Source organism: Leguminivora glycinivorella, chromosome 8, assembly GCF_023078275.1.
Source record: "Leguminivora glycinivorella isolate SPB_JAAS2020 chromosome 8, LegGlyc_1.1, whole genome shotgun sequence".
Taxonomy (NCBI): Eukaryota; Metazoa; Arthropoda; class Insecta; order Lepidoptera; family Tortricidae; genus Leguminivora; species Leguminivora glycinivorella.
The window spans coordinates 5,514,908-5,537,846 of NC_062978.1; the positions used below are offsets into that span (position 1 = coordinate 5,514,908).

The 22,939-nt window shown below is 40.9% G+C and overlaps 1 protein-coding gene across 1 annotated transcript in view; it reads left to right on the plus strand.

Moving 5' to 3' along the window:
* The first annotated feature begins 1,778 nt into the window (after positions 1 to 1,778).
* Positions 1,779 to 22,939, plus strand: part of LOC125228594 (LIM domain only protein 3-like) — a 102,845-nt gene continuing 81,684 nt past the window's right edge. The window contains exon 1 of the mRNA XM_048133222.1: positions 1,779 to 2,152. The gene's annotated coding sequence lies outside the window, so the exon portion shown is untranslated. The remainder of the gene's footprint in view (positions 2,153 to 22,939) is intronic.

A 22,939-nucleotide genomic window follows, 5' to 3' on the forward strand; every position in this document is an offset into this window, starting at 1 on the left:
TGGGGATGGCGCGAGTCTGCGGAGTGCCAGTGTGGCCACCCAGATCAGACGGTGCACCATATAGTCTTCGAGTGCCCCATCACCAAGTTTAGCGGAAAAAGGCCTGATCTTAAGACACTTTCGATAAATGCCGTTGAATATCTTAAATCTAGTCTTTTAAAAATTTAAGTAGAGAACAACCTGTATACGATAAATAAAATAATAGCAATAAACATAACCAATATAAGCATTTAGACAAATCTCGTTCAATAAATCAATACGTTGTGACAAACGGTAGAAGAAACTAATAATGCTGATTTACGCCCCTGTTATTACGACTCATGTGAAACGTAATTTCGGCGTAGCTAGTCACACACGGACGCCATGCAATACGTTTAATAAAGGAGGGCCGGGAGTAAATCCTTCAATTTCGCCGGCACAGCGTATTCTCGTTAACCGTGGCAATAAGTTAAACGGGCGGTGCGGCCCGGGCCGGTCGCTCCAGGAAATTAAAAAGGTTGCGCCCGCCGCGAGTGACGAACTCGCCACCTTACTAATCGTATTAATGTTAAGGTGATTCACATTTAGATACAGTGGTCGAAATATCTGTCAGTAAAGTTTGGGGTGCGTAAAGATAGCGTCTTGTTTTTATGTCAGCATGATTACATTATACATGACCGGTCTAGCCTATTTTATGACGGGTCTAGCCTAGCGAGTACTGACCTTGCCTGCTAAGCCGCGGTCCTGGTTTCGATCCTGGTACGGGCGCTGTGTGATGAGTACATTGTTCCTGAGCCATGGATGTTTTCGAAAAATATTTGAACATTTTATATTTTGCAGTAAATCTGTGTGAGAATGTCCTGTAATATTTATTTATTTATTTAACTATGCTGACAAAAAACATTTAATAAACACCTTGAAATACCAACTTCAGATGTAGTCACAACACACGACTGCCACTGTGTAGTTATTGTAATGTATAATAACATAGTTTAAAGTGGCACTGCAAGCGGTCGATTTTAATCAAAGTTCCTTCATTTCAAACTTAGCTCCGGCAGTGCGCGGTGTAATATGGGGCAAATGTAACTCTCGAACAAAGAATACAGCTCACGTTCCCGTTGGCTGTACTCCTAATTAGATGTTCGATGAAAGTGTAATCAGACGGCGGTCGGATCCGGGACGTAATTAAACGGCGCAGGCGAAGAGTGATTTATTAATAGAAAAGCTCGAGCCGTAATGAAATACTGGGCGGACAATGGCGAGGGCGGCCGCTCGGTGGAAATTAAATTCTCAGCGGCGATGCACGGAGCCGGACACCGGACGCCGGACGCCGCGCCGGCCGGCCGCATCTTCGCGACCACTGACCGACACTCGCTAAATAATTCACGCGGTGGTCACCACCGCACCCGGCCGACTCCTATTACCGAGAACGTATGGAGGAGTATAAATTTGTCGGCGAGGGAATGTAAAGAAGATTGGTTTCTACCGGAGCGGGCGGAGAAAGGGGTGGAATTGAATTTAGGCCCGAATCCACTAGCGGAGTGATATTACTTAACTATGTATGTAGTACGTGACGCTTTTACATCCGATCACGCACTCACATTTGATTGCGGCTAAAAGTGTTCGAATACACAATGCACTTCGCTACACGAAAGTGGTTCGATGTAGCTCTGCAGCGAGCTAAGCTGTGTTGTCAGAGTATACTTTTTCAATTAGAGTATTGAAGCGTTCCGACCCCGTCATTATATTAGAGTGTTGTTCCATTCCACCCCGTGCGGGACGCCCGCCCTCGGCGCCGGCCGGCCCGCACACTCCGTCGCGACCTCTCCCCGAGAGCACACGCGTTTGCTCGCGGCCTCCGCTCCGTAAACTTTACTCGAGAGCTCGCCGGTACCGGTGTCAACAACCAGGATTGTTAATCAGCCCTATCCCAAATACACATCGCGCGCCATCGATCTCCGTGCGTCCGTCTACTTCATCCCATTAAGGATTTTCCGAGTTATCAAATAAATCTTATTGAAAGTGCCAACTGGAGTGGACAAATACAAATAAGTGCTCCACTATCGTGACTGTGAAATTGTTTGTGGTGGATTGTTGAGGCCAGTTCGGAGAGGACCGTTTAATAAAGTGCTTCAGATATTTCCTCCTCAACGGGACGTAGGAAAAGCCACCGGTAAGTCGAATCTCCTGAATTTCAGGACTTGGGCGCTAGCGGTGGATGCTAGCGCACAGTAACTATTGTAACTAACGGGATATTTTCATACAAAATTTTACACAATGTTTTTAATTTTGAATTAGATAATGTGATAAGTGAAATACTATACATATAAGCGTACATGTAGAGCTACTTTAATTTTTGGTAGAGAAAATAACCTTTTTTAATAATTGTCAATTTTTTTTTCTGAAAATTTTCCCAAATCGTGAAACTTTAACTACCTAACAGTTACTTACTTTGTTTGTAATGTTTGAGCTCGGAAAGAGTTCATACAATATTTTTTACCCAATAAATAAATAAATATTAATTGGTTACAAAAGCAACCAATAAAGGTATTAAGGAAAATAAAGAAAAGTTTTGTGTAATGGCGCGCGAAAATGAACCCATACAACTGGGGTCACTGATCTTTGTTATTAGATAACTTTCAAAAATTTTGTATGCAGACATCAAAATGATATTTGAATCATATTTAGTTGTATAACATATGATTATTTGTCATCAAAACATATTTAAGGTAGGTACTGGCCTAAGATTCTTAAGCAATCTCTATATTCCATTAAGTATTTTGCAAGTGTGAATAAGCTTTAGTTATGTCTGTTTTAAAAACTTTTAAAGACTGCATGTTTATATTAAAAATAAAACAAATAAATACACTAAATAACAATGGGCCGTTTTAGGAGCCGGTACACCTTATTAACTTATTATCATAATACATGTTTTTATTAGTGATCGGTTGATCATGCTACTGGCCCGTTGTTACAGAAAAATTGTGCTTTTTCTCTGTGGTGACGGGCTAAGAATTTTACCACTTTCCTCCCGTGGGTGTAGTGAATCGACTCTAGGATAAGGGTTCTATAGTGAATTTCGTCATATTATTCCGAAATGCATGATATCTGGTTGATATTAGGGATTGCAATCCGGTCCGATATCCAATCCGGTCGGATCCGGCCGGATTTTGGTCCCAATCCGGCGGATCCGGCCGGATTGGCCTTGAGGATTAAAAGTGCCCAAATAGTAACTTTTTTTGTATGTTTTCAGCATAATATGAGAAATATGATGGTATTTTGCTTCGCGACTTGATATAAATTTGGTATGGTTATGATTTTGATATCGAATCAGCCGGAAAGTAATTAAACTAATTAGTGAACGGTTACTGGGGCAACGTGTCACCTCTCAACTTGTGATAACGATACACTTCACTAATAAACGGACATGACTAGGTGCATCTTCCTTTGATATTTTATATTGTTGTCATGAACATGCAGTAAGATATTAAAGATATAAGTACTAAGCATATGTGCCGTGTTTTACCCAACGTTTCGGACGTGACGTTAACTTAATACTACGTGGTCACAGTACATTTACGGTACATTCATTGCCGCGAGAGTATGTCGCCGCATGAGATAGATCACAAATCTTCTAGTTGCTGATTAATCACATAAGCCCCCTAGCTAGGTCGTCCATCTCGCGGCGACATACCATCTACCGACAATCGGATGTGCGTAACCCGTGGCAGACAGGCAATCAAAAGTACCTAAGTGTTACGACTCGAGATTAAGTCCCGTGTTCATATAATAATACATACATATAATCATGCCTGTATCCCATAAAGGGGTAGGCAGAGCACATGAATTACTAAGTTGGATGAATTGTAAATTCATTATACGCGATTTAATCCGTTTCCATAGTTTTATTTCATGAGCTTAATTGCTAGTTAAGCTGCCTAACCCTTTTGGAATACAAGCGTAAGTTTAAAATGTATCTATTTAATTAAAAGTACATTTAATAGAAATAATTAAAAGAGGCCGACGATGTTTTCTACTAGGTACTTCCCTGGCTCTAAGAAAGTGGTAAAAGTAGATCACTTGGTTCCCAGACTCCGCAACAAAAAGAGATCCGCATTAGATTAGCTCCTTCGCACTCCGTTGTCATTAGGTGGCATTGTGCCTGTTGAAAATGACACTAGATGACTATACTTATCAGAGATCGTGTTGTTATCTACAGCGTGTGGATTCCATACGGGCTAATAATGTATCCAGTTATAGTATCTAATCATACGAATCATATAGGATAATCATTTTATTAAAAAGTGTTATTAATTAAGAGTAATTATTTTTTTAAATCTGACCAAGCAGCAATGTACGCCGTCCATATTGACTTGACATGACATAAACGTCATGTCGTAATGACGTTTAGGTAGGTACGCTAATTGATGTGGACGTAATACATTGCGTGCTGAATTATTATGTATGAAAAAAATATCTCATCTATTCAATAAAAAAACCATGTAGTTATGCTCCTTAGGTCCAATACTAATCGTTATTCAAATATTCGCCCGTATGGAATACACACGCTGTATAACCGAGTAGAAACAGTCCTAGTTAAACCCTGACCAGAAATATATGACTATGTGCCATCTTACGGAATTTTATTAGATCTATTTTCTTCATACTAAACTGAACTATCATCACATACTTACATCAGAATAACAGCGCCCCCTGACAATAATCATATATTTCTATTTAGCTAAACCGTGGAATGAATTGTCGCCTGCGGTATTTCCGGACCGATACGACCTTCAAATCTTCAAGAAAAGAGCGTACACCATCTTAAAGACCGGCAACACACCTCCAACACCTCAGGTGTTTCTGGTGTCCATGGGCGGCAGTGATCGCTTACAGCAGGCGACCTGTCTGCTCGTTTGCCTCCTATCCCATTAAAAAAAAACTGGACAGGCTTTAGAACGGTTTAACATCGGATGTAGGAAGGTCAAAGGTAAAAGTCAAAAATGGTGTTTGATTATAAACTCTGTCAAACAAGTCTGGCAGTAAATAAGAACAAAGAAAACTATATGCATCCTTTTCTTTAGGGTGCTAGAGAAAAGGATACCTATAGTTTTCTTTGTTCTTATTTACTGACAGACTTGTTTGACAGAGTATATATCGACCCTGCAGCCGGATCGTATAATGTGAAACTCAGGTCGGATTTAAGAGTCAAGTCGCCAAGAAGAGTTAGTAAGTAATTATTATAAAAAAAATATATATAGTCAGCTGATCAGCTCTCAAGCTATCATAAGCGAAGTACCGTCACCGGCAATAACATCGCACAAAAAGCAGGCAGCATAAATATTTGAAAATGGCTCTAAAAATAAAATTGTGTCAGATGTTTTTGCGGCCTTTTTTGTGCAATATTATGATGCCGGCCGGTGACTGTACTAGGACCTCAGTACAGGACGGTATAATGTTCAATTTCCATGTGCGGATCCAGGGGGGGGGGGGGGGGGGGGTCATGGGGGTCATGATCCCCCCCCCCTGGAGCCTAAGTTGGCCATGCAAATAGACCACGTGGACCCCGCCCTGGGGCCCCGGGCCTTTACCACGTGACCCCCCCTGGGCACGAAGCTGGATCCGCGCTTGTCAATTTCACTTACTGATTTACAAAAACCTAAAAGACCGCATAAGTAAATCATTCATGATTTTTTTTACGAAGCACTATAAATTGTAATTTCTCCTAAAGGGCCTATTTTAGACATTAGCTAGCTTTTAAGTTGAGTCTTAGTTTCTTATATAATTATGTAAATATGTTCATGTAAATAAAGAGATATTTCTCCTTATTGCTCAATAATTACAGTTTTTTGCACAAAAACCAATTAAATCGAGGATACAAGTACACATGTAGCGCTGATGGCAATAAAAACAGAAATTGTATAATTTGCTCTTAAACAGATGTTTTTAATGAAGTTATCTCATTAACTTTTGATTGCTCGTACAATTAAGTTTTATTATCCGGAGATAATTCACAGCGTGGTGCCATACTGAAGTCATTAGAAGATAAACATTTATGTAAACAACTGTTTAATTATGAATGCGTGTGACAGAAATCGCATGATATTATAAATAAATAAAAATTGGGGACACCTTACACAGATCAACTTAGCCCCAAACTAAGCAAAGCTTGTACTTATACTCATTGTCCGCACTAGTTAAAGTGGAACATTTCTTGTTAGATCGATTTCAAAGGGCATATGTAATGAGAAACGTCGTACGCTACACGTTTTCCACACTTGTATCATAATGTACCAACATTGTATGTCATTGTACTACACTTTAATGAATAGGTATATTTTTCAACGTTTGCATAATAAGTTCTCGTTAATTCTTGGAGTTGTCCCTCGTATCATGTTATTATGGCAGGGCTAGTACAACGCGACGCGTAATGACGGCCGGTCAAAGATATCAAAACTGAGGATAAGGCAACTAAAATTGTACTATTATATACATTCTATGCTAAAACCCGATTGGTTGATAAATTTCATCGCGCATCGCACGTGATGTAGAAGTACCTAGTGTAGTATAAAGACGCCTGGCCCCGTAGCCGAATGGCACTAACGCTCACGAAACGCCACGAAACGAAACGTAGTCCGATATCTATCCCGTCACTCTTGCGTATTGGCGCGACAGGGATAGCCGGACTACGTTTCGTTTTCGTTTGGCGTCGGAGTAATGCCATTCGGCTACGCACCCTGGTCGGAAAGAGTCGGCTGTCGATCGCGTGCTGCGTTCGTTCAGCCCGATTCCCTGAAGTTGGAGCTGCAGGTTATTCCGGCGGCCCTCCCACACTTCTCTCCCCAAGTCTTCTCGTTTTCCTGCAGGACAGAAGGATATCTTTGAGTTCGATGTCCTTCAGCGGTTCTTCTCTTTAACTGTCTGTGTGTGAGTGAGTAGTATAGAGTGCACGCTGGCTACATAGCGGTTTGATGGCTAGGGGCCGAAAATTGCATGTCATTTAGAAAATTTTACCCTGCTCCGTACAACAGACTTCCATTTACTTATGTCATATATGCCCTAAAACGGGTGGAACGCACAAATTCGACTAATGATTGATTTATATCATGGAGAGGCATGGGAAAAAGAAATATGTGCTGCGCTGAGACCAAGTATTTGTGATAAGGGCAAGCGAATGATGATGAATTAGGTCCTAAATTATGGTTATGATTTCAAAATGGCTGGCGTATACCCGTGTCTTAATACTCTGTATGACGAGATCGCATCACGCGCGCACGTTGTAACTGCACGCTGGTTTCGTGTGGTGTGTTGGTATTTTGGTGAATTTATGCCACGTCCTTACTTTAATATATAAGTCGATACGGACAGTGGATTAGTCGCGCGTATGCGACCCCACGCCCGCTTGTTATTTTAATTATTGTGTCTTAATTAAACTTGGCTCGGGCTTTACCGCGCACAATGGGCTAGTTAGTGCGATGGCTGTGATGGGATTCGGTAGTGCGGTTATTGTGAGATTTACATCTAGATGATAAAATAAATAAGTATAAATAATATATGTAAATCCTAGGTAGTAGATTTTTAAATGGGTTGTAATCAGTCAACAGATATAACGGAGCGGTCAAGGTGCTCACAAATATCTGAACATGCCTCTATTTAATAACAAATAATAATAAATAACTAGATAAATACTATTAAGCAAAATACTTACACGAAATCGAGCGATTAAAGTTAAATTTCAGACCTCAGAAATTATAAATTACAAAAATTGATGGTACTGAGGAGTGAGTGGAGGTGGTATTGAGGAGTGTACAAGTTTCTAATGGGTCGGCAACGCGCACGTGACACCCCTTGAGTTGCTGGCGTCCATAGGTTACGGTGACCGCTTTCCATCAGGCGGGCCGTATACCTGTTTGCCACCGACGTGGTATAAAAAAAAAAAAAAAAAAAGAATGACGTAATTAACCGTGAGTCCCATTATCGGTCAAAAAAATAAAATCTTAAAGTACTTAGTAAACAATTATAAGTAGAACGAACATTAATGGATTCATAAAAGCTGGTAAATATGCAATGAATTCAATAAATGCAACAGTTTTTAACTTTTTACTGATTCGAGTTCTATGCATGCTATTAAGGGGAAAAGAGGCGGCCGCTTCTCCATACAAATGTAGGAACACTATGGACTTTTTTTTCCAAAGTTTGATGCTTTAATCATAGCTATGGTTCTACGTTTAATTTTTTCTTTAATTTTCTACTGTTATTAATTTTATAATAGTTGAGATTAAATTGTATTTATTAATTTTCCCCTCACTAGCTCGGAAACACGTGTTTTGTCCTTTAATACCAGCGGGTAAAAACGCATTTTATCCACTAGTGGGTAAAGTAATTTGACCTTGAATAAAGTCAAATTAACTGCTTTAAAATTGATAAAAGTAGGTGAATGTAGTAATAAAGATGATTTACCACCTGTGGAACTACTGGAAGCAGTGATAAACGCAATTTTTGCGTTGTAGTTTCCTCGCTATAGAGAGGGGAAAACTTGTGTGTTGTTACACTCGGGTGCAAATGTATTTTACTTCTCGTGTGTTAAAAACTCGCAAGTTCAGGATTCTATTCTCGAACCACTCGCTTCGCTCGTGGTTCAACTATAGAATCCTTTCACTTGCTCGTTTTTCAATTCCACACTCGGCGTTAAAATACAACTTTGCCCCCTTGTATAACAAATAACTATTAACAATCAAAAAATAAAATTAAATCTAATGCAGTTTTGGTTAAAACTTTATTTCACCCCAATGAAACTCATCGAAATGAACACAACCTAATAGTGTGATGGCTGGTTAAATATGTAGGTGTGTAGTGTGTACATCAAATTGTGTGTTTTACAATACAAGTGCGGAAAAAAACAACTCCCTTCGGCCGTGTTTTTAAATCGACACGAGTTACGAACTTCCTCTTTGCACGTGTGTCGTACGACGTTTTACTCTAACAGTAGGTACCTACATACGTACATAATATGGCCATTTGAAGTAGTAGTAAGAAGAAGACACGTTAAATATTGTACTACTTTACAAACTAGTGCGAGAGAAATCATCATTTATGTACTTTACAAATATTTCCAGTATCAATGTCCGGAGAGGAAAATGAGGTCCACGTTTGTAACTATGGAGAATCGATCACTCATTTCCTCTTAAAGATGGAACAGTTGCGATATCCACAGCAAAAACTGAAGCATGCGTCTATTGTTCTTACATGGTTACTAATAAATAAGCTATTTATTACTTACCTACGATTGAGTGAGCATTCATTAGTGGAAACAATACTACATAAATTATTCGCTTTCATTAGCTTATTTCACACGAATTCATTTACACAAAATAATTGTTAACGTTTATGAAAACGACGGTTCAAAAGTACATTTCGTGTGAATAGTATATAACTAAGTTGTCATTAATGTCGGTAATAAATAGTCTGTGAAAACTAGTCGTTTTTACTACCTATAATCCATATATTTTATAGCCTGTTACTGAATGTCTTCATTGGATTATGATCCACGTAAATGTAAAAAAAAAAAAAAAACGTTTATTCTCAAAAAAACCCTTATTTGACAACATTAAATCTTCTGACAAACTGCAGGACAGTTTGTTGGTATGATTCTTATGTTTAAAATAATGCTTTTTGTTTTCCGTATAAATTAAAATAATAACAGTTTTAAATAATTCACGGTTAGTTTCATACGACTTATTATAAGGGATATTACCAGGTTGATGATGAAAACTATTACCTACTTGTAACACTTTTACTTTATTCGTAAATTACAAACATAATAACAACCAATTTACAATAAATATTTCAAGACTTCTTCACTGCAACTCGTCTGAATTCGAACTGGCCACCGTCACTGCATGTCCGCCATTTTTATAACAATCCAAGATGGCGGAAACCAGTGACTAGTATGAGTCAATTGATATTCTTTAATACTTTCATCATAAATAACAGTAAGATAAATCAAAATATAAGGCATTAATAAATAATTACTCTTACATTATATTGACCGGGATATAAACCGTTATTACCTTTTTGATTTTTATTGAGGTCCCGATATTGCGACGCAGTTGCATGCATCATGATCACGGGAAACCGAAGACGTCGGGTGATCATGATGCGTGCAATTAACTGCGTCAAAATGTCGGGACCTCAATAAAAATCAAAAAGGTAATCACGGTTTACATCCCGGTCAATATAAGTCTTATGAAAAGAAAATAATATAAGGAATAAAATATAATGAATGTTTACGCCTCTAGTATTGTATTGGAGGTATGCGTAGCTCAGTGACGTGATGCTGTTGATTAAGAATAGGTACCGTTTAGGTACTATTGCTCATTTGAGGTTTCATAATGACTCCACGAGTTCCACGACCCACGCGACAACGACAACGCCCAGTGAACCGGCTACTAAACCTACAAGCGACAATTGTACTAAACTTAAATTATTATAAATTAAAACGGGACTTCATTTAATGAAGATCGTGTTAGTTTAAATCAATAAACTTAATTTACTATAAATTGTCTGAATCTGAACGGTGTATGAAAGTTTAATCAAAACATTTCACTATTGGAAATTATATTAATTTCACTCTATTGAACGAAGATCGAAGCGCTGGTAGCCTAGCGGTAAGTACGTGCGACTTTCGTTCCGGAGGTCGCGGGTTCCTAGTGTTCCTACTCCGGCTCTAACCAATGAGTTTTTCGGAATTTATGTGCGAAATGTCATTTGATATTTGCCAGTCGCTTTTCGATGAAGGACATCGTGAGGAAACCGGACTAATTCCAATAAGGTTTAGTTTACCCTTCGGGTTGGAAGGTCAGATGGCAGTCGCTTTCGTAAAAACTACTGCCTACGTCAAATCTTAGAATTAGTTGTAAAAGCGGACCCCAGGCTCCCATGAGCCGTGGCAACGCAAGGAGGATGATGATGATGAAGTAGTTTTTACAGTTATTTTTATATTTGTATTAGGTACAAAGTAAACCGTGACATAATTACTTAGTGCCAGAAAAGGCCCATAAACATTTATTATTAAAAGTTTCTCCGTACATAAATGAACTGTCATACAAATCATCATTCCCCGCATCACTTTTATCCACAGAGTTCATAATCATAAACCTATTATTCAAATATCAATATGTCATAATTATACTACTTGCGTAGTTTAGTGACGTGAAGCTGTGTCGATTAGGAGTACCGTTTACTACAGTTGCTCATTAGAGGTTTCATAATGACTCCGCGGCCCACGCGACAACGCCGAGGTTACATCGCCTTAATTAACCGACTACAAGGGACGATTGTACTACTTAAACTGTGTCTGAACTTTGTCTATGATTTAAAAGTTTTATTTGAAAGATTTCACTCTTTTTGAAGGTGTTCATAATCTGACTGACTGTTTTCAAAACCAAGTATCTGACTAACCTAACAGAATAGAATTTATGTTCCATAAAATTTCATAATATACGTTTAGTGACCAATTTCACTACAGTGACACGATACTGATGATAATGGCCATTTCTGGGTCTCAATACCATTGGTACACATGTATCGTTGGTATTTATATGTTAGACGAGAAATGTACGGCGAAGTGAAACATGAGACTAATTGAGTAACAAAAACACAAGATTTCCCTTTGTTATGTAAAAAGACGACCTTCAGTTTCAGGTTTTGTAGACGATTCGAAATTTGTTATAATTTTGACATTGGCCTTTGTGACAATGTTTACCTAAAAGCGCATTTCATGTAATTTTTGGGTATTTATCGCCTTACTGGTACACTAAATCCTCACCAGTACACTGGCATAAAAACCCAATTTTTTTTTCTTGTAAGTAAGAAGATGAACTTGAGTTTCGGTGGCGATTCGAAATTACAAACTTCTGTCGTCTTTGTGACATTTTTTAACAACTCTAATGCCACTCATGTCTTATCATTTCCTGGTATTTATTAGCTTGTTGGTACACTAAATCTTCGCCAGTGCACTGGCACAAACGAGCACCATGTTCGGCTCAGAGTACGTAGGTAGGTAACTATGTTCAGTGTACTTGTCAGGCTCCGCACTACGGCAGCACCCAATTAGCGTAACAACAATAAATTAATTAAACCATTGTAAAATGATTGTCGGAATGCGAATAGACTTCACATCGTGTCTCAATTATAATTGATTCCATTAACAAAGCTTCGCCCATAATTGAAAGTAGACAGTTTCAGCAAAAGGGAGGGTAAGGTAATTACAAGATCCAATTTAGAATTGCCAACTCTACACTTTGCTGTTAGTTTCAAACAAAAGCTTAATTAATTAAGTCGAGAACAATTAAGCTCACTGCCGTAATATTCTCAGCAATTACTTGGAATTCGACGTATTTTGTAGTCGCCGGTAATTGCCAGCGAGACTCGAATCTGATTCTATCTGACGCTAATGCCAGTAATACTGCACACGCCCATTAATTATACGCGAATACTTAATTGGAAATCTACGCGGTAGCTAATTATTTAGGTAAGGAGATACGTAATCGATTATATTTATTTATAAATTAACAAGCGTTTCAAACGAAATATCAAATACTACTTTAATTGGAAATTTGTATGTTTATGAGTTATGCCGCCGAGCATGCTAGTCACTGTGATTGGTGTACTCACGTATTGTGTTTGATCGGAGGGTGGTAATGAGAGTTGTTAGTCGGCTCGTACACCTAGTTTAGGTTTCGGCTGTCAATTTGGATGTATGGGGCCTAATAAATCAGCGGCGTCGTTAGGCGCGCGGGCCGCTAACTGGCAGGTAGGCGCATGTAACGAGACACATTTCCCAGCGTATCCTTTCAATTAGAGAGCGGGCGCGGGCGCGGGCGCGGGCGCGGCGGCGGCAGCGGGCGCTGGACATCGCCAGCCTCGCTCGTTACCCGCCCGCCTCGTTAGGGGAATTGTTTGTTCGAGTATGTAAAAATGTGTTTATTTGCACATACGCTCTGGGGTAAAAATATATGAAAAGACCCTTTTAAGACTTTTAATGATTTCCCGGCAAAGGGAAATTGGGTTAGTTATTTTCCCCGGGGTTGCCCCTCGTTAAGTTTTAATGGGGTAGCTACGACGTAATCAAATGTACTTATTTAAGTTAACGACGTTTACTCCCTAAACGTTCGTGTACTTTGTCGTCTATAGAACTTATTAAACGCTCCCCGTCGGGCGCGTGGTCATGTGGTTTCTTTGTTCTTCTGGCATTAAAAAGCCGGACTAATTAAGGAGCACGATGTTGTTAAACGACGTACGAGGTATAGTTAATTAGGAATATGCGTATTTAATGTGTACTTTCTAAGGAACACGGTAACATAACGAGCGAGCGGGCTTCCGGCCGGCCCGGGGCGCGCCATATACCTGTTAGAACGTCTAATTAATCTCTAGTAAAATGTCGACGTCTCGCTTGTTTTTGCTGGAACTCGGCTCATTAGACCGACGAGGCATGTTGATTACATTTTGCAGCGCTTATTAGTGCAAACTCTCATTAGGGGCCACTATTGTTGTAATTAAACAAGAAGCAACATCGAGGACGGCTTAGCCGAGGCGGAGTGCGATCGAATGTCGCCCCTGCGTCGCGGCGATAAGCGCGCTCGCTTTGTTTGTGTGTATTGTGTGAATTTAATTAACAACTCAATAGTTACACAGTCGAAGAATGGAGCGAAGGGGGAGTTCTTATGGCGTCTGACACGAATCTATTGTTAGCGCGCAAAAACCGGAGGTTTGTTTAGAAGTGGTTTACGCAATTACGGAGGTGCTCCGTTCCGGTGCGGGAGAGCCCGGGCGTCGGGCGCGGGCGTCAGTTTAATTGGACAGCGGGCCCCGCAGCGCGGGTGCTCATCCTAACACTTCTAATTGGCTCGCCGCGTGTGAGCTTTTGTCTGAACACCTCGTCGTCGCTACTTGTGTCTGTATGACTTATTACTGCGCTAAGGGCCTTGTTAACTCAAACCCTCTACTAAAATACCTACGAGATACAGTTACGGTCATAATACTCGCGAAATAAGTATCAACTGTCAAAATTTACGTACTGGAAATGTCCAGGAAAAAATTGTCATGCAAGCGTTCATTGAAAACATTTTCTTGAAAATCAAGATTACGCATGTTCTCAAAGGTTGACGATCGCTTCATTTGATGTTCGAGGTACACACTAGTTTTTAATTAACACATCTAATGCCATTAAATATTACCTAAATAAATAATAAATATTACCTATAGGACATTCTTACACAGATTGACTGAGGCCCACGGTAAGCTCAAGAAGGCTTGTGTTGTGGGTACTCAGACAACGATATATATAATATACAGGGTGGGGCCTGTAACAAAAGCAAAAAATTAAACCGTAGGCTATACTCCTTAAACTGACCAACATTTGTTCAGCGACTTTTAAAAATTAATACGTCTTGAATTTTGTAATTTTTCATACAAAATAAATATTAGCTTCAATGTACGCCATTATTGTTGTCATTGACGTTATCTGTCACGCTTTAGACTTAACAGAATTCGCAATACATTAACTCTTAGGAAAAACTTTCAAGGGTGATAAAAATCAAAATACACGTTATTTTTAAAAGTTGCTGAACAAACGTTGGTCAGTATAAGGAGTATAGTCTACAGTTTAATTTTTTGCTTTTGTTACAGGGCCCACCCGGTATAAATACTTATATACATAGAAAACATCCAGGACTCAGGAACAAATATCTGTGCTCATCACACAAATAAATGCCCTTACCGGGATTCGAACCCGGGACCGCGGCGTAGCAGGTAGGGTCACTACCGACTGCGCCAGACCGGTCGTCAAAAACAAAAAAATGTATCTAAACTTTGGCAGAAAAAGTGCGAACAGATCCATTGGCAATATTTAATTTAATTTAAAAATATGTAATTTCGATAAAAAATAAGTTTATAAACTTAGTTAGTTTAGTAGTAGTACACGTATAGCTTTTTTTATTGATTTGTTCTCCTGAATACCGTGTTACTAACGAGTTATTCCGAGAAATGCTAGTTAGTAGCAGTAAAAACAAACCCACGCAGGTTGAGATTCTACCGCCCATCTAGATGTTCATATTCTCATCCATTGTTACTGTGCCCGTATTAGCAATGCACGGTCGAGAAGTTTCCAAAGTTGCAGAACATTCCTCATGAGAATTTTCGGTAACTTCTGAGAATGTTCTCGAGAACGAGAATTTATCAGAATACTTAGTAACTTCGTAGTTTATACCATAATTTCGTCGAACTCAGCAAGTCAAGACGTAGACTTATATTGACCGGGATATAGACCGTCATTACAATTATTGACGTGATCATGATGCATGCAACTGCGTCGAAATATCGGGAGCTCGACATAAATCAAAAAGGTAATCACGGTCTATATCCCGGTCAATATAAGTCTAATGAAAGTAACCGTGAATCATTCAAAACTCTTAAGTCAAGACGTAGTCCCGTGGTAGTGCGCTGGCTTCGTATGCCGATGTTCTCAGGTTCGATCCTGACAGCGATCTTTTTGTTTTTATTTTTTTTTTGTTTTTTTTTGTATATACATATATTGGCATGACCAAAAACAGGCATCAAGAAATAGTAGTTCGGTACCTAATTTAAAAAAGTCAGGACTAAAACTGTGAAGTCTGAAAGTCGAAATGTTCCCTGAAGTATAGTGAGAATTTAAGCAACTTATAGTGAGAATTTAGGTAACTTATCACTTATCAACAAAATAGCTAACTGTAATAGACAATATTACACCTATAATAACATATAGTTTTATATTATGCCCATTTAAACAATATTTCAAGTATATTATCTTGTTAGTATGTCGCAGTTTCGTTTTCTTTCAACCCCTTATTTGCCAAGAGTGGCACTGTAACTTTAGCAGTTTCATGTGCTCTGCCTACCCCTTTATGGGAAACAGGCGTGATTGTATGTATGTATGTATGTATTATCTTGTTTAAATAATAAATTGCATGTTGCGGGAATGTTCTGCGAACATTCTCAAGAATGTTTCCGCTTTTTGGGAATGTTCTGCAATTTCTACATTACTAGCCCGTATACGATGTTTACATGAAAAAACTTACATTAGGTATGGAAATTAATACTACAAATACAATTGAATTACTAGCTTAAATCTAAAATATACCTACTATTCAAGCCATATACCAAGGATATTCTGCGAGTCGTTGAGCGAAGAAAACGCCAGCTCTTTGGTCAAAGTTTTTTTGGGTTGGTTAAGATCCAGAATTTCATCACCCCAAAAAGGGAAAGGCATAAAGGTGCCTGCACTGTTGCTAACGTTGCGTCGAGCAGCAATCCTAAATTGGTATAGACGCCTAAAAATTCAAATAAACCAAAGTCCCCAAGAAGTTTTTGTTATTAATTACTTGCTATTCTACCGTAGCGTGACCTAGTGTTACAGTGGCGCCCAACATGGGGCCAGAACCCGCGACCTTCAGCTCAAAGAATTATACATAGTTTAACTCCTTCCGTATAGACAGATAAAGTCTAAGAAAAACACACACGTTGAAATCCTGTATTGAAAGATGACAGTTTTACACTGTGACTACTTACACATTTTACTTTGACAATTTTATTATACTAAAGTATTTGATACTAATTTCTGTGATACTGGCGCCCAACATGGGACTCGAACCCACAACCCTGAGTTTAAGAGCCTAATGCTCTACTGACTGAGCTAGACCGGGCTGGTAAGTAAGTATAATAAGTATAGGTAGCCAATAGCCAGTCTTATTATAGCGGCTTGCCCATTAAAGTATTTAAAACATGTTAATTGATCGTTAAAATGTTTTAGCCGCATGGCTGTAAGGTAATAGTGCGCTAATGAGAGAAGGTACACGAACGCTGAATAACAGCACGAATGTGCTTCCTTGTAGTGTACATTACTCTTTAAAATAAAAGGTAAAAAAATGCAAACAAAACCTGAACATGTACTTTTAACGCGACGCCAATTTTATAAGCACCAGGGAGACTATAGCTATACAAAGTGACAATGACAACCGTTTGCGCAACGATAAAATTAATGAAACGCTTTCTATCACTCTCATATTTTTGCAAAAGTAACTGCTCTGTTGCGTGTCTTCGTGCCAATCCTTAAAGATTTTGAACGAACGAAACGCAACTATCTAACTAGATAAACAATTTTAATGTAGATAATCAAAACAGAATGTACAAATGCAAACCTTGTGTTCCCCGGGTGCATTATTTAAATTATCTTCTTTGGCATATTATACGGCATATATAAATAGATAATCACTAATATGTCGTTTCGTAAATAGACATTATGCGGGATTCTAAAGCCCGGTGCCGTAGCCGAATGGCATTTCTGCGACGCGAAACGAAAACGAAACGCCGCGAAAGGTAGTCTGGCTCCGTCGCGCCAATACGAAAGAGCTATAGAGATAGATATCTACGAGCGATTCGTGAGCGTTTGTGCCAATAGAACTATTTTTTTTTTCATATTCCTGAACTGTCACTTCATACATCAGCATAAAACCGCCCTTGGCAATAGGCATATATTTCTGGTCAAACTTTTTAGTCTTAGGTCCACTTGCACCAACCACTTAACTCAAGGTTAGTGGGCTGTCATATGTCAAATTCCATATCAAATCCATTTTCGTTGGTGCAAGTGGCCCTTAATGTTATTTTAATCTGTCATATAACCCTACTGGACACTGACAATCCATTTGTAACACCCCCTACTGGACGAAAACAAAATCATCCATTTATAACCCATCTTCGTGCCAAATTGATTTTTCTACCTGAAACACTTTTAGACGAAATCGCTTGCGACGGGCAGCCGAATGCCGGAGCGATCTTGAAGATTTTGTTTCATATTTCAAGTTTAGAAGGGGAGGCAGTCTTGTCTAGATCTAGTAAACACATATTTGTTTTAGAATTTCCTTTAATTTTATTTTATTTACTCGGGGCATCAACAGCAATAAATAAAAAAATGCTTATTTTAAAATACAACACAGGAAGACATTTATCTAGAATTTAATATTATAAATGGGGAAGTGTGTATCTGTTTGTCAGTCTTTCACGGCAAAATAGAGCGACGAATTGACGTGATTATTAAGTGAGTTGAAGCCGTTGAAGGGATGGAGAGTGACATAGGCTACTTTTTCTCACTTTTTTATCCCCCTTTTCCTTAAAATGGGGGTGGAAGTTTGTTTGAAGCATTCCGCAATTTTCGAATTTAACGCGAGCGAAGCCGCGGGCAAAATCTAGTATTTAATGAAATATACCTAAAACTCATACTACAATATATTACTTTAATTGACTAAAGTTTGCGTAACGCAGATAAAGTTATCAAAATTAATGTTTGTGTTGCAGCCAATTATGTCGCTCAGTAATTGGACTAATTAAGAACTTTAATTAAATTAATTAGTTGATAGTACCTAATTGTGATCATTCATCAATCGTAATTGGGCCCTGTTCCTGTTTCGTGTTTCAATAGCAGGAGTCGAAAATTTTAAATTTTGTGGCTGTGTAATTTGAGAGGTTTTACATTAATTAACTTTAATTAGCGATATAACGTGAAATGAGGTTATGTGAACGCTCAGTATCATTATTTTTAACATGAATTGACAGTTGAAGTAAACACAAAACAAGTACCTACTCAATAGGCTACTTTTCTTCTACATTCTTCTAGGGTACATAGCCAACGTCACAATCGTTTCGTAAGCTAGCCCTCCTTATCACTCTTCTGTAGTGGTGCGACAGAGCCAGACTGCATTTTGACGGCTACACGTAGCGTAGTAGCGTTAATGATTGCCTTTTCGGCTTGGCCGGCTGCTGATCAAGTTGAGATTTTTATACGTACAATCAACCAATATGAACTAGGACCACAGTAAAACCTTTTCACAGTAAACGTCAAAGTGAATTCAATGGGAAATAAAGCACGATGTCAATGAGACACGGTTCTAAAGTAGCCTAAGGTTCAAATTGGTTGACAGTACAGTCTGACATTGTAGTGTCATCCCTTTCAAATCAATATGTGTGAGAAAATGCGACGACACTAGGATGTTGCCACTTTTTAGGGTTCCGTAGTCAGCTAGGAACCCTTATAGTTTCGCCATGTCTGTCCGTCCGTCCGTCCGTCCGTCCGTCCGTCCGTCCGTCCGTCCGTCCGTCCGTCCGTCCGCGGATAATCTCAGTGACCGTTAGCACTAGAAAGCTGAAATTTGGTACCAATATTTATGTATATCAATCACGCCGACAAAGTGCATGGTAAAATAAAAAGTGGAAAAAAAATCTTTGTTAGGGTACCCCCCCTACACGTAAAGTAGGGACTGATTTTTTTTTCATTCCAACCACAACGTGTGATATATTCTTGGATAGGTATTTAAAAATCAATAATTAATATTTTCGGTAATAATCGCTGCTAAAGGAAAAAAAAGTGGGTCCTCCCCCCCTCTAACTTTTGAACCATATGTTTAAAAAATATGAAAAAAATCACAAAAGTAAACTTTACAAACACTTTCTAGGAAAATTGTATTGATAGGTTCAGCAGTTTTCGAGAAAAATACGGAAAACTACGGAACCCTACACTGAGCGTGGCCCGACACGCTCTCGGCCGGTTTTTACCCGACTACGGCAACGCAAAAGGAGAGTTATGATTTTGACCGGTATGTATGTGGCTATGTATGTATGTATGTATGTATGTTCATCTGTTCCCTCATAACTTCTAAAGTACTCGTTAGAATTTGACAAACGATATGTCATTCGAATCGTCTTAATCGTCCGCTGGTTATAGGCTATATGACGTCACCGCAAACGAAACATGGCGCCCTCTAGAAGGCATAAAGTAACGAAGCAAAAAAATAAAATGAAGTTAGGATGACACGTTGTATATGATTTGAAAGGGCTTAATTAGCACATTTCAAATATGTATATATTGTTAGATTTTATTTCCAGCTTTACTTGATTACACCGGATAATTCATTAATTTCTCGGAAAAATTTACTATTTGCAAATCCGCAAGCGCTCTGCCATAGTTCCATGCATTCTCCGACTGCGGTTACACAAGAAGGCTTTTGCCAAAGGAAGTAATTTGGCTGCTTTATATAATTATTTTATTAAAGACTTGCAATATTTTTTCGACCTAAAGTTCAATTTCGTACAGCAAATTGTCACAATAACAACAAGATGTACCTAGTTTGACACTGTTTTGACATTCTGACATGTATCATAGATTGTAGTAAACCCTAGATAAAGGGTATGTTACGTCATCATGGCATAATGAGTTTCCATTACGACAATATATTATTGAAAGCCAGTATATCATCCAAAATTAATATAATTTTCATATAGAGAGAGAGAAAAATGCGGTATCACGATACTGATTGTCAGCTATACCTGTCTCTTTCAGTATACTGTATGCTTCATAAGAGTCTATATAAGTACATACCGTAACGCGGTCCTAAATCTACTTAAAGACCCACGCGGTCCTAAGCCGGGCGCCGAAGGCGCCCTCAAATTTAAAGTATCGGGCGAAGCCCGACCCACGCGGATCTAAGCCGGGCGCCTTCGGCGCCCTCTAACTTAAAGTGTCGGGCGAAGCCCGATGTACGCGCTTCTAAGCCGGGCGCCCTCGGCGCCCTCTAACTTAAGGTGTCGGGCGAAGCCCGACGCACGCAGTCCTAAGCCGGGCGCCGAGGGCGCCCTCTAACTTAAAGTGTCGGGCGAAGCCCGATGCACGCGGTTTTAAGCCGGGCGTCTTCGGCGCCCTGTAACTTAAAATGTCGGGCTAAGCCCGACGCACGCGATCCTAAGCCGGGTGTCTTCGGCAACCTCTAACTTAAAGTGTCAGGCGAAGCCCGACGCACGCGGTCCTAAGCCGGGCGCCGAAGGCGCCCTCAAACTTAAAATGTCGGGCGAAGCTCGACGCACGCGGTTGTATGCCGGGCGCCGAAGGCACCCTCTAACTTAAAGTGTCGGGCGAAGCCCGACGCACGCGGTTCTATGCCGGGCGCCGAAGGCGCCCTCTAAATTAAAGTGTCGGGCGAAGCCCGACGCACGCGGTCACAAGCCGGGCGCCGAAGGCGCCCTCAACCCTAAAGTGTCGGGCGAAGCCCGACGCACGCGGTCCAAAGCCGGGCGCCTTCGGCGCCCTCAAACTTAAAGTGTCGGGCGGAGCCCGACCCACGCGGTTCTAAGCCGGGCGCCTTCGGCGCCCTCTAACTTAAAGTGTTGGGCGAAGCCCGACGCACGCGGTCCTATGCCGGGCGCCGAAGGCGCCTCTAACTTAAAGTGTCGGGCGAAGCCCGGCGCACGCAGTCACAAGCCGGGCGCCGGAGGCGCCCTCAAACCTAAAGTGTCGGGCGAAGCCCGACGCACGCGATCCTAAGCCGGGCGCCTTGGGCGCCCTCAAACTTAAAGTGTCGGGCGGAGCCCAACCCACGCGATTCTAAGCCGGGCGCCCTCGGCGCCCTCTAACTTAAAGTGTCGGGCGAATCCCGACGCACGCGGTTCTATGCCGGGCGCCGAAGGCGCCCTCTAACTTAAAGTGTCGGGCGAAGCCCGACGCACGCGGTCACAAGCCGGGCGCCGAAGGCGCCCTCAACCCTAAAGTGTCGGGCGAAGCCCGACGCACGCGGTCCAAAGCCGGGCGCCTTCGGCGCCCTCAAACTTAAAGTGTCGGGCGGAGCCCGACCCACGCGGTTCTAAGCCGGGCGCCTTCGGCGCCCTCTAACTTAAAGTGTTGGGCGAAGCCCGACGCACGCGGTCCTATGCCGGGCGCCGAAGGCGCCCTCTAACTTAAAGTGTCGGGCGAAGCCCGACGCACGCAGTCACAAGCCGGGCGCCGGAGGCGCCCTCAAACCTAAAGTGTCGAGCGAAGCCCGACGCACGCGATCCTAAGCCGGGCGCCTTCGGCGCCCTCAAACTTAAAGTGTCGGGCGGAGCCCAACCCACGCGATTCTAAGCCGGGCGCCCTCGGCGCCCTCTAACTTAAAGTGTCGGGCGAAGCCCGACCCACGCGGTTCTAAGCTGCTCTATCTTAAAGTGTCGGGCGAAGCCCGACGCACGTGGTCCTATGCCGGGCGTCGAAGGCGCCCTCTAACTTAGTGTCGGGCGAAGCCCGACGCACGCAGTTACAAGCCGGGCGCCGAAGACGCCCTTAAACCTAAAGTGTCGGGCGAAGCCCGACCCACGCGGTTCTAAGCCAGGCGCCTTCGGCGCCCTCTAACTTAAAGTGTCGGGCGAAGCCCGACGCACGCGGTCCTATGCCGGGCGCCGAAGGCACCCTCTAACTTAAAGTGTCGGGCGAAGCCCGACGCACGCGATCCTAAGCCGGGCGCCTTCGGCGCCCTCTAACTTAAAATCTCGGGTGAAACCCAACGCACGCGGCCCTAAGCCGGGCGCCTTCGGCGCCCTCTAACTTAAAGTGTCGGGCGAAGCCCGACGCACGCAGTAATAAGCCCGGCGCCCTCGGCGCCTTTTAAGGTGTCGGGCCAAGCCCGACGCAGGCTTTCCTAAGCCGGGCGCCTTCGGCGCCCTCATACTTAATAAATAAAATAGTAACCCCAAAGTAAGTTAAATAAAAAATAAGTTCAAAAACTAAAACCCGACTACTATAAAATGTGCTCTAAAAAGTATGAAACAAGATAAAATTGTTTTATGAAATTATCATGCATGAAATTCACAGCTGTGTATTCTTTTCAATACATAAACTCAATGTTATAATAAGTTTGTAAATTTTAGAAATACTTGCAGAGATTCAGAAGATAGCCGTGGTCGTATGCCACTTACCTTAAAGTTTATAATTGTGGCATACGACCACGGCTATCTTCTGAATCTCTGCAAGTATTTCTAAAATTTACAAACTTATTGTAACATTGAGTTTATGTATTGAAAAGAATACACAGCTGTGAATTTCATGCATGATAATTTCATAAAACAATTT